The following is a 17783-nucleotide window of genomic DNA, read 5'->3' as shown; positions in this document are numbered from 1 at the left end:
TCTATCGTTGCTGGCTGTGAGGGAATCTATTTTACTTCTTTTCTTATTCCTTTTAACAAATGCCATACAAATTACTTTTTACCACAAAATGATACTGGGCTCTGTATTCTCTAAAAGGGGCGTAACTGGGAGGTGGGTAGGAGGGTGAATCCAAGAGAGGGTGCTCAGAGGTGGGTAGGAGGGTGAATCCAAGAGAGGGTGCTCAGAGGTGGGTAGGAGGGTGAATCCAAGAGAGGGTGCTCAGAGGTGGGTAGGAGGGTGAATCCATGGGACGGTGCTCAGAGGTGGGTAGGAGGGTGAATCCAAGAGAGGGTGCTCAGAGGTGGGTAGGAGGGTGAATCCAAGAGAGGGTGCTCAGAGGTGGGTAGGAGGGTGAATCCAAGAGAGGGTGCTCAGAGGTGGGTAGGAGGGTGAATCCAAGGGACGGTGCTCAGAGGTGGGTTGGAGGGTGAATCCATGGGACGGTGCTCAGAGGTGGGTAGGGGGTGGGACTAGAAGTGACTCAGAAGGGTGGAATTCCTGCACCTATTCTCTGAGAAAAAAATCCCTTCTGTTCTCTAGTAGTAACTGGAAGTGTTACAGCTCCTACACTGTGCCAGCTGCATACTGTTCTCCAGGAGAAGTAATGCTACGCATACAGTTTCAGCTGCATACTGTTCTCCAGGGGAAGTAATGCTACGCATACAGTTTCAGCTGCATACTGTTCTCCAGGGGAAGTAATGCTACTCATACAGTTTCAGCTGCATACTGTTCTCCAGGGGAAGTAATGCTACGCATACAGTTTCAGCTGCATACTGTTCTCCAGGGGAAGTAATGCTACGCATACAGTTTCAGCTGCATACTGTTCTCCAGGGGAAGTAATGCTACGCATACAGTTTCAGCTGCATACTGTTCTCCAGGGGAAGTAATGCTACTCATACAGTTTCAGCTGCATACTGTTCTCCAGGGGAAGTAATGCTACTCATACAGTTTCAGCTGCATACTGTTCTCCAGGAGAAGTAATGCTACGCATACAGTTTCAGCTGCATACTGTTCTCCAGGGGAAGTAATGCTACGCATACAGTTTCAGCTGCATACTGTTCTCCAGGAGAAGTAATGCTACGCATACAGTTTCAGCTGCATACTGTTCTCCAGGGGAAGTAATGCTACGCATACAGTTTCAGCTGCATACTGTTCTGCACCGCATACTAGCACACTACAACACACCTAGAACAACAGATCCCTCCAATGACAGGGATTCCATCCTCATCTGGTCTTCCTTCTGGGTTGGCAGGCTGCAGCCATTCGAGTGGCCAAGCCACGATGATGTCACTCCCAAGCATGTGCACAGGAGTCATAGTTGTGGCACCGTTCTATCAATGGACAGCATGCCTTCCCTTGAGAGCACAGTGCACACGTGTGTGGGTGATGTTACTGGCTTCTACACATGTAAATATCCCCTAAACAGTGCACAGTTAGGAGATATTCATGGTACTTGTCTGTTAATTCACCAAATTTATTTATATATATATAAATATATATATTTGATATATTTAAATAAAAAATATATATATATATAAATCAATCGGGTGAATTAACAGACAAGTACCATATTCACTGTACCTCCAGAGACGCCTTATTATAGGCATACCTACAGGTACAAGAGAAAAAGTGGACATTACTACTGCATGAGCATTGAGTAGGTCCCTTTCTTGCTGCAAAAACAGTCCTGACCCTTTGAAGCATGGACACCAGTAGACCTAGGCTTGCCACCTCATCCCTTTGTGTATGTACCCCCCTGCTCCCCCCCAGCTACGCCTCTGCCATGAATGCTCAATGGATTGAGATCTGGAGAATTTTGAGGACAAGTCAATACCTCAAACTCATTGTGTTTCTCAAACCTTTCCTGAACCATTTTTGCAGTGTGGCAGAGGACATTATCCTGCTAAAAGTGGCCACTGCCATCAGGGAATACTGTGTCCATGAAGGGGTGGACTTGGTCAGTAACAATGTTTAGGTAGGTGGTACATGTCAAGTAATAGCCACATGCATGACAGATCTACAGGTAGGGTGGCCACCTCATCCCTTTAAAACCCAAACATATTTATTATACAGGTTCTGTGGCTGATTAAGGTGGTAATTAAACTGCCTTATCTGCATTAAACTAGCCCCAGAACTCGTGTAATTAACATCCAGGGCACTTAATTCCATGTAATTGCATACCAGGCACGTTTACCCCCTTCCCTCCCAGGCCATTTGTCAGGTTTCAGCGCTCTCACACTTTGAATGACAATTGCGCGGTCATACAACATTGTACCCAAACTAACATTTTATCATTTTCTTCACACAACTAGAGCTTTCTTTTGGTGGTATTTAATCACCGCCGGGGTTTTTATTTTTTGCTAAATTAACAAAAAAAGACTGAAAATTTTGAGAAAACAATTTTTTCTTTGTTTTTGTTATAAAAGTTTGCAAATAAATAATTGTTCTTCATAAATTTAGGCCGAGATGTATTCTACTACATTTCTTTGGTGAAAATAACCCGAATTATTATTTATTATTTAGTCTGTAGGAAATAGAGTTCACAAACTATGGGATATATCTGAATATTGATCAATCCTGAAGTACTGACAGCCAATCTAATTTCTTGAGGTCCAAGAATGTCAGAACAGTACAGATATCCCCCAAATGACCCCTTTTTGCAGAGTAGAAAGTCCGACGTACTTTATAAGAGGAATGGTGAGTTTTTTGAAGTTGTAATTTTTTTGTCATAATTTTTTGGAAAATTAAAAAAATTATTTTCACAATTTTTTTTGTATGCTGTCACCAGTGCAGTACAGCATCATCATATAACTGGCATGGCGGTGATCAGGGACACTGACTGGTGTCAGTATGAAAAAAAAATTGATCTTTTTTTTAATTTTTTTATTAGTTTTAATTTTTTATTACATTTTCTTTTTTTAAGATTTTTTTTCATATTTCACTATGACCAAAGTAGTACAATGTTACCATAGTAACATTGTACTACTTTGAGGAAGTGATCAGTATTTTTTTTTTTACACAATTTGCTTATAGCAAAGAATTACTGTGCTATAAGCAAGCATTTATCTGAATGACATTGATTCATTCAGGGTTTTTTTGTGCTTAGCTGTGATTTGGCCACAGCTAATCACATGACACAGCTGGACCGTGATTGGCCCAGCTTGTGCATGTGATCGCTGTGACCATTCACAGCTAGACACACTTATACACAATGGATAGCATGAAAGGAAGCCATCCATTGTATACAACTGTCATGTGACCTGCTGTGATTGGTCACAGCAGGTCACATGGTACTGGCAACGGGGCCGATACACAGATCTGTCATCGGCCTTGTTCGAGGTACACAGCCGGTGACAGATCGCACTGCAGAGCAGCCCTGCGGGCAGGCACACTGCGCATGCCTGAAAGGACGCCATATGGAGTCCACCCGGAGGGACAAGCTGTTCACCCAGCCGCCATCTGGTTATAGGCCAGGCAGCAACTGGTTAATATTTGTTTCAGTTTAAAGGGATGAGGAGTCAACCCTAACCTAAGGTTTTCCAGCAGAACATTGCCCAAAGCATCACCCTTTTTCCCCTGGCTAGTCATCTTCTCATAGTGCATCCTGGTGCCATCTCTTCCCCAAGTAAGCAACACACACGACCATCCACATGATGTAAAAGAAAACAAGGTTCCTCAGACCAGGCCACCTTCTTCCATTGCTCCATGGTCCATTCTCATGCTCACGTGCACACTGTAGGCACATTTAGCTGTGGACACAGATCAGCATGGGCACCCTGACCAATCTATGGCTACGCAGCCCCATATACCGCAAACTGCAATGCCCTTTTTTCTGCTTTCAACACTTTCAACTTCAGGAACAACATGTTTACTTGATGCCTAATATATCCCACCAACTTTCAGATGCCATTGTAACAAGATAATTGTGGTATTCGCTTAACTTGTCAGTGGTCATGAAGTTATGGCTGATCGGTGTATGATTCATGTCACCTATATAGTAGTCTCCTCTCCTGAGGGGCACAGTGCAATGACAGGAACAAAGGTGAGCATTATAACAGATAATAGCTTGAGAGAGCAGATTGTAAGATGATAAGGAAGCAGCCTGAGAAAAGACGAGGGTGTGACTTTACAGAAGACGTGCCTTCATATTGTAGACTATTGCAAGAAACGTGTCTGTTATGTGTTCAGGTTCTTTATAGAGCAATCTAGCAGTCCGAAACGAAGAATTCTTTACTATCCTCTGGCCTGTGCCTTCAAGTCCTCTTAACATGACAGGCGTACCTTGATTTACAAATTTAATTCGTTCTGCGGGACTTTTCGTATTGCAAAAAATGCGTAAACCAAAACGTGGTTTCCCATAGGAATGCATCGAAAACCAAGTCAATTTCAAGTCATGGCGGTGATCAGCGACTTATGGCGGCGATTAGCGACTTATGGCGGCGATCAGTGACTTATGGTGGGACTGCGGGACTGCGGCAGACATTCTGACATTGGGATGTACTGACTTGGGGTCACTGACATCCCCAGTGACACCAATATAGTGATCAGTGCAAAAAAAAAACACTGACACTGTACTAATGGCACTGGGGAGGAAGGGATTAAGTTTATTATTCAGGGAAGGGTTAACTGTGTGAGGGGAGTGTTTTACTAGGGGGCGGGGGTGTGTACTGCAGGGAACACCGCTGATCGAGAGAGAAACTCTTCTGTCCCGATCAGCATGTCCTGGAGCTGTCAGGGAACTGACAGAAAGCACAGCTACTGCAGCTGTGCTCTCTGTCAGCGATTGCCGCCGATCGCTGGGACATAGCCGGTAACGACCGGCTGTGACTCGGCAACTGACATCCGCGGCTGTGATCGGCGGGACAGGTAGGGCGGCGGCGCGCGCGCCCCCTACCTGTTTACAAAACACACGTTTTAAAACGTGGTTTTGCCCAGCTGTGCCGCCCTGCCTCCGTATTTATACAGTGGCTGGGCGGCATGTGGTTAAAGGCATAAAGGGTCATGATTAAAAATTAATTTGTAAATGCATTGAAAACCAATTAATCCATTCCAGATGTCAGAAATAAGTCAAAAAAAGTTTTATCTGTTCAAAACTCTTTATAAAATGCACTTTTAAGGTATAGTACTGTACAGGGACATGATGTAAAAACAAATCATAAATGCATTGAAAACCAATTAATCCATTAGTATTGCGAAAAAAAATCGTAAACCGAGGCATTATTTTCAATGGATTTTCATTCGTAAACTGAAAATTATGTTAACTGAGGCTTTCGTAAACCGAGGTAAGCCTGTATTTCTAATACCTGTTCCTGCTTTTGAATCAGATCCCTCTGTCCCTCTTTTGGCCTATTCATATGTGCATTTAGGGGTAGACTACAGTTGCAAGAAAAAGTATCTGAACCCCTTGGGATTACGTGGAGTTTTGCATGAATTGGGAATAAAATGTGCTCTGAACGTCAGCTAAGTCACAACAATAGAAGAACACAGTCTGCTGAACATAATACTACACACACATTAGATGTTGCCATGGTTTAATTGCACATAACATGTAAACATTCACAGTGCAGGGAGGAAAAAGTATGTGAGGCCCTAGCTTAATGACTTCTCCCAGAGCTAATTGGAGCCAGGAGTGAGCCAACCTTGACTCCAATCAGTGTGATGATATTGGATGTGTTGCTGACAGCTGTCCTGCCCTTAAAAAACACACACCTGTTTTGGGTTTACTGGTTTCAAGAAGCACTGTCTGATGTGAACCATGCCTCGTAGAAAAGAGCTCTCAGAAGACCTACGATCAAGAATTGTTGACTTGCATTAAGCTGGAAAGGGTTACAAAAGTATCTCCAAAAGCCTTGATGTTCATGTGTCCACGGTAAGACAGACTGTCTACAAATGGAGAAAGTTTAGCACTGTTGCTACTCTCCCTAGGCGAGGTCGTCCTGTAAAAATGACTGCAAGAGCACAGCGCAGAATGCTGCATGAGGTAAAGAAGAATCCCAGAGTGTCAGCTAAAGACCTACAGAAATCTCTGGCACATGCTAACATTTTTGTTGACACATCTACAATAAGGAAAACATTAAACAAGAATGGAGTACATGGGAGGACACCACAGAGGAAGCCATTGCTGTCCAAAAAGAATATTGCAGCATGTTTGAAGTTTGCAAAAGAGCACCTGGATGTTCCACAGCTTTACTGGCAAAATATACTGTGGACAGATGAAACCAAGATTGAGTTGTTTGGGAAGAACACACAACACTATGTGTGGAGAAAAAAAGGCACAGCACACCAACATCAAATCCTCATCCCCACTGTAAAACATGGCGGAGGGAGCATCATGGTTTGGGGCTGCTTTGCTGCCTCAGGGCCTGGACGGATTGTTGTCATTGATGGGAAAATGAATTCCAGAGTTTATCAAGACATTTTGCAGGAAAACGTACGACCATCTGTCCGCCAACTGAAGCTCCGCAGAGGATGGGTGATGCAAAGGACAATGACCCAAAGCATACAAGTAATTCAACAAAACATTGGCTGCAACAGCACAGAATACGCCTTCTGGAGTGGCCCAGTCAGAGTCCTGACCTCAACCCGATTGAAATGCTGTGGCATGACCTTAAGAGAGCGATTCACACCAGACATCCCAAGAATATTGCTACACTGAAACAGTTTTGTGAAGGGGAGTGGTCCAAAATTACTCCAGATCGTTGTGCAGGTCTGATCTGCAACTACAGGAAATGTTTGGTTGAGGTTATTGCTGCCAAAGGAGGGTCAACCAGTTATTAAGTCCAAAGGTTCACATACTTTTTCCTCCCTGCACTGTGAATGTTTACATATTATGTGCAATTAAACCATGGCAACATCTAATGTTTGTATAGTATTATGTTCAGCAGACTGTGTTCTTCTATTGTTGTGACTTAGATGACGTTCAGAACACATTTTATGCCCAATTCATGCAAAACTCCATGTAATCCCAAGGGGTTCACATACTTTTTCTTGCAACTGTATGAATTCTTGCAGGAGACTCAGCTGTTTGGGAATCCCCATGCAAAGCAATTACAAATTGCCACTGCACACAGCCATTCATGGCCAGTCACTTTTATGGCTGATGTGCAGCTATTACCTGTGGATGGCTGGCCCTGAAAGCAAATTGTTTGCGACCATGGTTGATCACGCACAGGTAATTGCTGCTGACATGCAAATGGCAGATGGTGTTGTCAGCTCTTGTTGCTTCCCACACACAGCATTTCACAAAAACTCCACTGAGTTGCCACAGGAATTTATAGGCTGTCCCTAAACCAGCAATGGGCAAACTACGGCCCGCGGGCCGTATACGGCCCGGCGGACCTTTTAATCCGGCCCGCGGAGCGTGCTGTCAGGATGTGTGTAGGCAGGGCAGCGTGACGAGCGTGAGGGGAGCTAGGCTCCTCTCACAGTCCGCCCTGAAGACCGGAACAGCGTGGGAACACGGCGAGAGGAACGCGCGGAGCAAAGGTAAGTAAATTGACACAGGGGGGAATGAATTACTATAGGGGGGATGAATTACTATGGGGGATGAATTACTATAGGGGGGATGAATTATTATATGGGGGATGAATTACTATGGGGGATGAATTACTATAGGGGGGATGAATTACTATAGGGGGGATGAATTACTATATGGGGGATGAATTACTATATGGGGGATTAATTAATATGGGGGATGAATTACTATAGGGGGGATGAATTACTATAGGGGGGATGAATTACTACATGGGGGATGAATTACTATGGGGGATGAATTACTATGGGGGATTAATTAATATGGGGGATGAATTACTATGGGGGATGAATTACTATATGGGGGATTAATTAATATGGGGAATGAATTACTATAGGGGGGATGAATTACTATATGGGGGATGAATTACTATATGGGAGATTAATTACTATGCTTACTATGGGGGAATATTCATTCATCTACTCTTGGTCCGGCCCCCGGGTCCAATATATGAACCCATTGCGGCCCTCAAGTCAAAAAGTTTGCCCACCCCTGCCCTAAATGCACATGTGAATGAGACCTTTTTCTTCAGTTGTCCCCATTTTGGTCAGATATATAGACCTCTGTCTGCAAAGAGTTTGCATGTTCTCTCTGTGCTTGTATGGTTTTCATCTGGGTACTCTGGTTTCCATCCACATTGCACTGCTTGTAGGTCCATAGGTTCCTGTCTAAATTGTCCATAGTATGTCAGCCTTTTGGCTAAGATCAAGTGTAGCATCTGTTCTTATCAGTGTCTAGTAGGGGTGGTCCGCCATCATTCTTGTCTTATGGTGGGAATGGCTGGCTGTATAGTACCCCTGCTGGTATAATGGGGGTTCTGAAGGCTAGTACCGGTTGGAACAGAAACCGAGGTGCCCACAGGCAGTTGGGGCATGGGAGTAATTTCCCTGGGAAAACTGGATGGGCCCAGTTCCTCCTGATTCGAATGGGTCTACCTTGTCTGGCCAGGGGCTGGGGAGGCGGAAAGTCCACGGAGCTGTGCCCCCTGTGAGTGCTCGCCACAGGTGTGCTCCTAGTAACACTTGGGTGTGGGACCCCAACGTGTGAATAGTGTACATGGTCACAGTTCCAAACACTTTATCTGCACTGCGCCTTTTAGGGCTAGGACTTTTGGCTAAGTACAGGGCAATTTTTTTGCTACGGGCCTCAGGACATAGCCAGTGCACTATTGCACAGCCACATTTTTTTTATTTTTCTCACTTGTTTGTTACTTTCACTTAAGTGTGTGATTTTCTTACTAGGGTGGAGGGTGTGGGTCCTCTGGCCTATCCTGAAGTCTAGGGGGAGGATGTGTGGCCCTTAGGTTCCTTCCTCCCCTGATCCTGGGGGGAATCTCTCTTCGGGAGAGCTCCTTGACATAATACTTGGTGGTTGGCTTCGGCTGGCCACAAGGAAAGGGGTTTGCCAGGCCTTTTGGCTAGGCAGACCATGTTGGAAACCCTTTGTTCCTGTCAGGAGCCTTGAGCCCTGGGGGATCAGGGTAGAGGTCCTACCCCTTCGGGGAGTGGACAAAGCACACCACTAAGTGCACTTTTTTGCGTTGGTGTTTTACACTTGCACATTTTTTGTTCACTTACAGGTGTTTTATCGCACCTACTTGGACTTTGAAAAGAAAAAAAAAGTCATGTATACAAACTGACTATTGATTATCACATTCCAGATGCTGGTTCCAAGCAATTGGAAAGGGCTCTGGAAAAACATGTCAACCTACTGAAAACAAATTTGCCAATTCTCCCCGTGGTAGCCAGAGACCTGGCCCAAAGAATCACAAAGCGTTGCATTTACTGGGTTGCCCCATGCACCGTAACAGACCAAAAATGGTGCGTGTTTCATCAGCGCACTGCATTACAGGGGGCTAGGGAGGTACATTGGAGTGCCATTCATATGCTGTGGTTGCATCTGCCTGGATACTTTCTGCTAAAAGTTATCTCTCTTTTACATCTTAGAAAATTGGACGGTATGACCCCATGTTTCCATATTGGCAACTAATTTTGATGGGAACCACACTGGCTAATAAGAATGTAGGGGGGCAATCAGAGCCATGCAAGCTCTGCAGGTTATATGATATATTGTATATTATATAGCCCTCTAAGCTTCACTGTGTATGTTGTGTTGTATGCCCAACCAATAGAGTCTGTAAGCTAAGAGCCTGATCACATCTGTGCAGTGCATTTTAGTTGTGTTTTACATTGTTTTTTGTTACCATTGAACTATATATACACCATACATTTTTATCAAAGTGTATCAAGAATGCAACAAGCAGGATTTTTTTTTATTGCACTGCTGCATTTATGTGCATATTTTCTGTATGAAAGAAAGGTTCTTGCTGGTTGAGCTACAAGATCCTGGGAAAAATACTCACATTTCTGTGTGTTTATACATGTTTACATGCAATACTCGCATTTATGAATTTCTGAGCATACATAAAATCTGCAGATCTACACACTGAAAATCTGCATCTGAGTCCTACTTTTTTTGTGTCTGACTAAATACAGAGCACATTTTTGTATGTAGATGCATCTGTGAGTATGGGCTCATTGACTACTATAGTGCTGCATTTTGCACAGATCTTCTTCTGGGGTCCCCCACAGGTGCTCCTGGCTCCTCCTCTTCAGCGATTGCCCACCATAGAAAGTCATTTTTTATGGGGGGCACTCGTGCAGCTTGGCCCTGCCCCCCTCTACCTCATCACAGAATTTGATTGAGAGCAGTGGGAGTCAATGGCGCTGGCTACTATCAATTTGCCCACTGAGGAGGAAGAGAGCGGAGAGACCCACTGCTCTTGTGCACAATGCTGGATCGGGATCAGGCTCAGGTAAGTATGGGGGGGATCTTCTGGCACAGAAATGCAGTAAGGTAAAAAAAAAAAAAAAGATTTTAAAACCACTGTAACTTTGGATAGGTGAGCTGTAAAATGTTTTACACTGTTGCTTATTGACAATTTTGGGTGTCAACATTTTTTTTCTTTTTGGGGCACATATAATTTTGATGCTTGATATATATGGATTTATTAATTTGATACAGTTTAATCTTTTTTACTCTCAATGTAACAAAACATTTGGAGATTATATTGTGTTTGTGTACATTCAATTTTAATGTATTTTTAATGGAAAATATAAAATGGATAAACAATTTTGAAAACATCATGCTGCATAAAAAAAAAAAAAAATTTCTACAGGTTCCCTGCTTTCAGAAAATATATATTGTTTAAGGCCCCTTTTACATGAGCATTCCATTTTTCTCGTCAGTTTTTACATCCGATTTGATATCCGTTTTTGCACATCCACTACCAATGCAAAAACGGATGCAAAAACAGAGCGCTTGTCCATTTTCATCTGTTTTTCTTCCTTTCCATTTTTTAATGGAACAAAACTGCAGACTTGTTCCGTTTAAAAAACAAACCTGAATGGAAGCAGACAAAAAACTTATGTAAATGGACAACATCTGTTTTTCATGTGTTTGCCCATAGAAATGTATTGCTGTCTGTTTTTGATTCATCAACAGACGGATGAAAACGGACAGACGGAATGCCCATGTGAAAGGACCCTTAGGGATTTAAAGCAAATTTTTATGTCAACACATTAACATTTTAGTATATGTGTGAAAAATAAATACATTATTGCTGCAATGAATGGGTTAAAGGTTGGAGAAGTAGAAAGATGGAAATAAAAATACTAATGAACAAACTACCTAAGATCCCAGCCAGTGGGAAAGTGGAAGAGTGGGCTGGAGCTGTACTGATCAACTGCAATTCTCATAAAACCATAAGATGGCAGCAGAGATCTTTCTTTGTAGAGTTTACATCTATACAGTCTATTAACCCCTTAGACCAGGGGCAGGCAGCTTTTGGAGTACAGTGTGACGAAAAATGTTCTCAAAGAAGTTGAGAGTCCCAGCTACATAAAAATGTCAACTTCACACTTTCAATCATGAAAAGGAATATTTAAATAGTAAATGACTTGAATAATAATAAGAAATAAATATTGAGCTTTGAACCTTCACACCTCAGATCACCCCAAATCCTGCACCTTCACACTTCAGATTAGCTCCAGTTCCTGCACCATCACACCTCACGTCACTCCTATTCCTGCACCTTTACACTTCACATCAACCCCAATTCCTGCACCTTCGCATTTCAGATTTGCTCAAATTTCTGCAGCTTCACTCCTCACATCTCTGCAATTCCTGCACCTTCACACCTCAGACCACCCCAATTTCTGCACCTTCACACCTCAGACCACCCCAATTCCTGCACCTTCACACCTCACACCACCCCAATTCCTGCACCTTCACACCTCAGACCACCCCAATTCCTGCATCGTCACACTTCAGATTAGCCCCAATTTCTGCACCTTCACACCTCAGATCCCCCCCAATTCCTGCACTTTCCCACCTTAGATCCCCCCAATTCCTGCACATTCACACCTCAGATCATCCTAATTCTTGCACCTTCACATCTCACATCACAGCAATTCTTACACGTTCACACGTCAGATCACCCCAATTCCTGCACCTTCAAACCTCAGATCAGTCCCAATTCCTGCATCATCAGATTTCAGATCAACCCCAATTCCTACACCTTCACGTCTCAGATCACCCTAGTTTCTGAACCTTCAGATCTCAAGCCCCAATGACTGCACCTTCACACCTCAGACCACCCCAATTCTTGCACTTTCAAAACTCAGATCACCCCACTTCCTGCACCTTCACCCGTCAGATTAATTCCAATTCCTGCACCATCATAACTGAGATTACCCGAATTCCTCTACCCTCACATCTCAGCTCACCCCAATTTCTGCACCTTAAGATCTCAAATAAGCCTCAATGCATGCACCTTCACACCTCAAATTACCCCAAATTCCTATGCCTTCACACTTCAGATTACCCCAATTCCTGCACCCTCAGGCCTTAGGTCACCCAAATTCCTGCACCCTCAGACCTCAGACCACCCCAATTTCTGCACCTTCACACCTCAGACCACCCCAATTCCTGCACCTTCACACCTCACACCACCCCAATTCCTGCACCTTCACACCTCAGACCACCCCAATTCCTGCATCGTCACACTTCAGATTAGCCCCAATTTCTGCACCTTCACACCTCAGATCCCCCCCAATTCCTGCACTTTCCCACCTTAGATCCCCCCAATTCCTGCACATTCACACCTCAGATCATCCTAATTCTTGCACCTTCACATCTCACATCACAGCAATTCTTACACGTTCACACGTCAGATCACCCCAATTCCTGCACCTTCAAACCTCAGATCAGTCCCAATTCCTGCATCATCAGATTTCAGATCAACCCCAATTCCTACACCTTCACGTCTCAGATCACCCTAGTTTCTGAACCTTCAGATCTCAAGCCCCAATGACTGCACCTTCACACCTCAGACCACCCCAATTCTTGCACTTTCAAAACTCAGATCACCCCACTTCCTGCACCTTCACCCGTCAGATTAATTCCAATTCCTGCACCATCATAACTGAGATTACCCGAATTCCTCTACCCTCACATCTCAGCTCACCCCAATTTCTGCACCTTAAGATCTCAAATAAGCCTCAATGCATGCACCTTCACACCTCAAATTACCCCAAATTCCTATGCCTTCACACTTCAGATTACCCCAATTCCTGCACCCTCAGGCCTTAGGTCACCCAAATTCCTGCACCCTCAGACCTCAGATCACCGCAGTTCCTAAACCTTTGCACCTCAGATTACCCCAATTCCTACACCTTCACATCTCAGGGCAGCCCTAATTTCTGCACCTTCACACTGCTGATCAACTCCAATTCCTGCACCTTCAGACTCCAGATCACCCGCATTTTTTCTGCACCTTAAAACCTCATACAGCTAACATGGGTGAGCAGGTTATAGGATAGTGTTCAGCTGGGTGGAGGATGGAGTTAGCAGGGCAGAGGACTGGGGTAAGTGGGCTGTTGTATAAGGATCAGCAAGGCAGAGAACTTTGGATTAGTGGGAATGAAGCCTGGGGTCAGCGAAGCATAGGACAGGGTCAGAGGACTGGTTCAGTGGGGCAGTGTACAGGGGTCAGCTGGGCAGAAGTCTGAGGTCAGCAGGGTAGTGTACAGGGGTCAGTGGGACAGGGGATGCGGTGAGTGGGGAAGTGTACAAGGGTCATCAGGCAGAGGTCTGAGGTCAGTGGGGAAGAGGATGGGGTCAGTGGGGCAGTGTACAGGGATTAGCGGGGCAGAGGACAGGGGTTAGAGGTTGCAGTCAGTGGGACAGTGTGCAGAGGTCTGGGGTTAGTGGGGCAGAGGATAAGGTCAGTGGGGCAGAGGTCAGCAGGGCAAAAGATGTAGTCAGTGGAGCAGTGTACAGGGGTCAATGTACAGGGATCAGAGGTCAGTGGGGCAGAGAACAGGGGTCAGTGCTGGCAGGGCACGCAGGTTGGGCTCCTCCTCCCCACACAGCACAAAGCTGAGATCAGATTCTTTTACAGACACAGCCTCCATCTGGGCAGTGTGTAGCTGGCTGTTCCAATCTGGAGATTTCACAGATCAGAGCAGCAACATAGCAGGTGCCTATATACCGCGCAGATGGTGGTTCTATCTGTAAAAGTAAATGGGTAAATCAGATTTCTGCTATGTGGTGTGTGTGGGAGGATGAGATCTGATGAGTGCCCTGGGCGGGGATGGGAGGAGTAACTCAGCAGGTTGGGTATAGCAACCATGGGGGGGGAAAAAATGCTTTATTGACCGAACACAGCATCTATGTCAGCTAAAAGGAAGGCGGGCAGGGTGGCAGGGGAGAGAGAGGCAGCCAGGTTCCATCTTGGATCGGGCAGCTCGCTTTGATGATTTGTCTACAGAAACCGGTTGGTGGGACCAAAGGTGGGAACGAGGCAACATGGCTCCTTCCTGTGTAGCCAGCCACAAGCATCGGGCGGCTGGCTGGTTTCCTAGCCTTCACGTGGCAGCATAAATGCAACTACGTGCCATGTCTGGCACACAAGCCTGGGGTTGCTGGCCCTGCTTTAGAGCTTGTTCCTCAGATGCTCTAAGATGTGTTTTTAAAATGTATCCTGAATGCATGCCCAGTAAAATTCATGTTTACCAATCACCCTAGTTAGCGCGGGAATCGGTGGTACGCTGTGTCCCTCGGACACAGCGGATCACTGATCAATGGAAAGAGCCGAAGATGTCGGCTTGGTCATGTGATCAGCTGTGTCCAATCACAGCTGATCATATGTAAATAGGGAAATGCCGGTTATCGGCATTTCTCTCCTCACGAGCTGTCATGCTGACAGCTCGAGAGGAGAGCCGGTAATCACATTCCTCAGAGGGGACATGTACACTGATCATCAGGGTACTGATGATCAGTGTGCCCTGATAATCAGTGTAGCCCCATCAATGCCAGCTGTCAGTGCCACATCAATGCCACATATCAGTGCCTACCAGTGCACATCAATGCCACATATCAGTGCCCATCTGAGCTGCCTTTCAGTGCCACCTATCAGTGCCAGTCAGTGCTGCCTTTCAGTGCCCATCAGTGATGCCTGTGAATGCCCATCAGTGTCACCTACTAGTGCCTCCTCATCAGTGCCCATCAGTGCAGCCTATCAGTGCCCATCACTGCAGCCTCATTAGCGCGCATCAGTAAAGGAGAAAAATCACTTATTTACAAAATTTTATAACAAAAAACTAAGAAAAAATGTTTTTTTTTCAAAATGTTCAGTTGTTTTTGGTTTGTTTAGCAAAAAATAAAAAACCCAGAGGTGATTAAATACCACCAAAAGAAAGCTCCATCTGTCTCAAAAAAATGATAAAAATTTCATATGGGTAAATTGTTGCATGACCGCGCAATTGTCATTCAAAGTGCAACAGCGCTGAAAACTGGCCTGGGTAGGAAGGGGGTATAAGTGCCCAGTAGGCTAGTGGTTAATGTATAGCTTCTGATTATTATTATTATCAAGGGAAAAGTGGCCAATAGTAGTTATCAATCTGTATACTAAAGTGTAAAGGATCCTCCTGCGCTCGATGGAATGATTACTATAGTACAGCTGCTGTCACTTAACTAATACCAACAAGTGCAAACAAAAAGAAAAATATAGTGAAGCGCTTATATCTCATGAATAAATAAAGTGTATTCAAAAAAGAATTAATATAAATGAATTAATATAAATCTGATACTCCTGTGTGACAAATCTATATAATAAACACTAATACCGCCCTCTAGTGGGAGAAACAAATAGTGCAACCGAATGTAATTAAGCTTTAGTGATTCAACACACACTATAAAAAAAACGTATTATACCGTGCATATAACAAATTTCAATACATAACCAAATGTGAATAAATTAGTGAATATGAAATTATCCACATAAAATAGTGCCTAATTCATACACATTTCATATACATCATAAGTGAAAAAGAAAAAATGTCCATGCATGTGACTCTGTGCTTTTGAAAAACACACGTGATCTCCACTTCTAGGTGCAAATAATGCTCACCTCCCCTCCTTGACCCACACAGGGCCCCAAAGCAGTTTCCACCTCAGTGGTGTATCTCCTCTGGCAGACTCCTTATTCCTCCTCCTCTCTTATTCAGACTCATAGAAAGACATAAAACTTTCCATAGTGTAGTATATTTATTAAGAAAGGGTAAACACCACAAATAGTTACACTCACATAGTCCTCTTGGTTAACAAGCGTTTTTACCACAACCTATGAGTAAATCTGCATGCACTGGGGAATCCAATATGGCCGCAGCGTCCGGACATGCGTCACCAGGAATGACGAACCGACGTGTTGCGTCACGAGCGTCGTGACTTCATCAGGGTTGAAGTCGGACAATCACTAAAGACTTGGCACTCAATCCTCTAATCATAAAACATTTCAACGTAAATTAAATACACATGGAATCAAAAACTATATATTATGACAATAATCATTATGTGATTGTTAAGTTATAGTTTTGTTTCATTATTCACAATATCACTGTAGAAGGTGTTTTGTGTATTTGTGGTTCACAGCGCCACAATACAATTTGTGTTTTTATCTTCAGTTATTTTATTCAGGGTGGCTGCAGTGTTTGATATTCACTTATCATTGTTAATTATCACAAAAGGTAAATCATTTTATTGAATGGCTATATTTGAGCATGCATTCAGCGCAGGGTTTTTATTATTGAATATTTTATTTGTTTTACTGTTATTTTAGATTATTTTATGGAGAATATGCAGAAATGTATCACATATGAATGACATCGGCATGTGGATAGATCTGCTGTCTGCCTCTTTTGTCAGTGAGTCACTCATTGTGAGTCATATTTGGGACTTTTCTTGTTTCCCTTTTTTCTTCCCCCCCCCCTTTTTCTGTCTTAGGATGGAATTTAACTGTTTGGTCTATCTGCAGGACCTAATTTTGTGGTGTACGAGGGGAGTTGGCTGTGTGTGGGGATATTCATCCATGACCACTTTGACCGCTGTGTGGATGCTGCCGCTCTATATTTCCGCTCATGTTGACATGTGAGTCTATGGAGGTTTCTCGTTGTAAGGATTTTGTAATAATCACAATTGTATGACTAATGTTGTATATATGTGCAGATATGTATCTTCCAACTAGGGCTTTGGACTTCTTTGCCTCCAACTCTTTCGGGGGCCCTGAGGAAGCTAATAAGCGAAACGCGTCGACCTCTGGAGGACTTAGATGTCATGATACATAAATGGTGTAATTTACTGGACTGACTAGCCAAATACTGTTTTTATTGCAAATGTTTGGAAGACATGTTTCAATAAACATGTTTTATACAGTAATATGCGGTTGTCCATTTTCTGTACCAGTAAAGTCCCACTAGTTTTTTGTGGTTCTTCATACGATATATTAGGGATGAGGTACGCTTGCAGTCTGGTTTATATAATGAATATTTTATTTAAAATTGGTTCTTTTGAATACCAGTTACTTTTTGTTCAAGGAACAGAAACTTCTGTATTTTTAAAATATATTAGTTACAATATGTTTTTTTTTTATTTTCACAATGTCTCTTCCTGCTTTCTCTACTGCTGATGGTTTGTAGCTTTATTCACAGAATCTAGTTTTTAAAAATCTAACCAGTTTTTTGGCGGCTATTTGCTTATAACCATAGTCTACTACTTTGATGGTTTTATTCTAATCTTATCACAAACCATAATGAAAAAAAACATTTTTAACTATAGACACAGCTACCTGCACAGCCTTTGTACCTAAGTCAGCAATGACATTTAAAATCCC

At 43.6% G+C, this 17783-nt stretch overlaps 1 pseudogene; it reads left to right on the top strand.

The window, feature by feature from the left end:
* Positions 1-8231: 8231 nt before the first annotated feature.
* On the top strand, positions 8232-8352 carry LOC149441981 (U2 spliceosomal RNA; annotated as a pseudogene).
* Positions 8353-17783: the final 9431 nt, after the last annotated feature.

Source organism: Staurois parvus, unplaced genomic scaffold (assembly GCF_062004578.1).
Source record: "Staurois parvus isolate SC_StPar_1 unplaced genomic scaffold, SC_StPar_1.0 ptg000928l, whole genome shotgun sequence".
Lineage (NCBI taxonomy): Eukaryota > Metazoa > Chordata > Amphibia > Anura > Ranidae > Staurois > Staurois parvus.
This window is presented reverse-complemented; position numbering and strand designations above follow the sequence as displayed.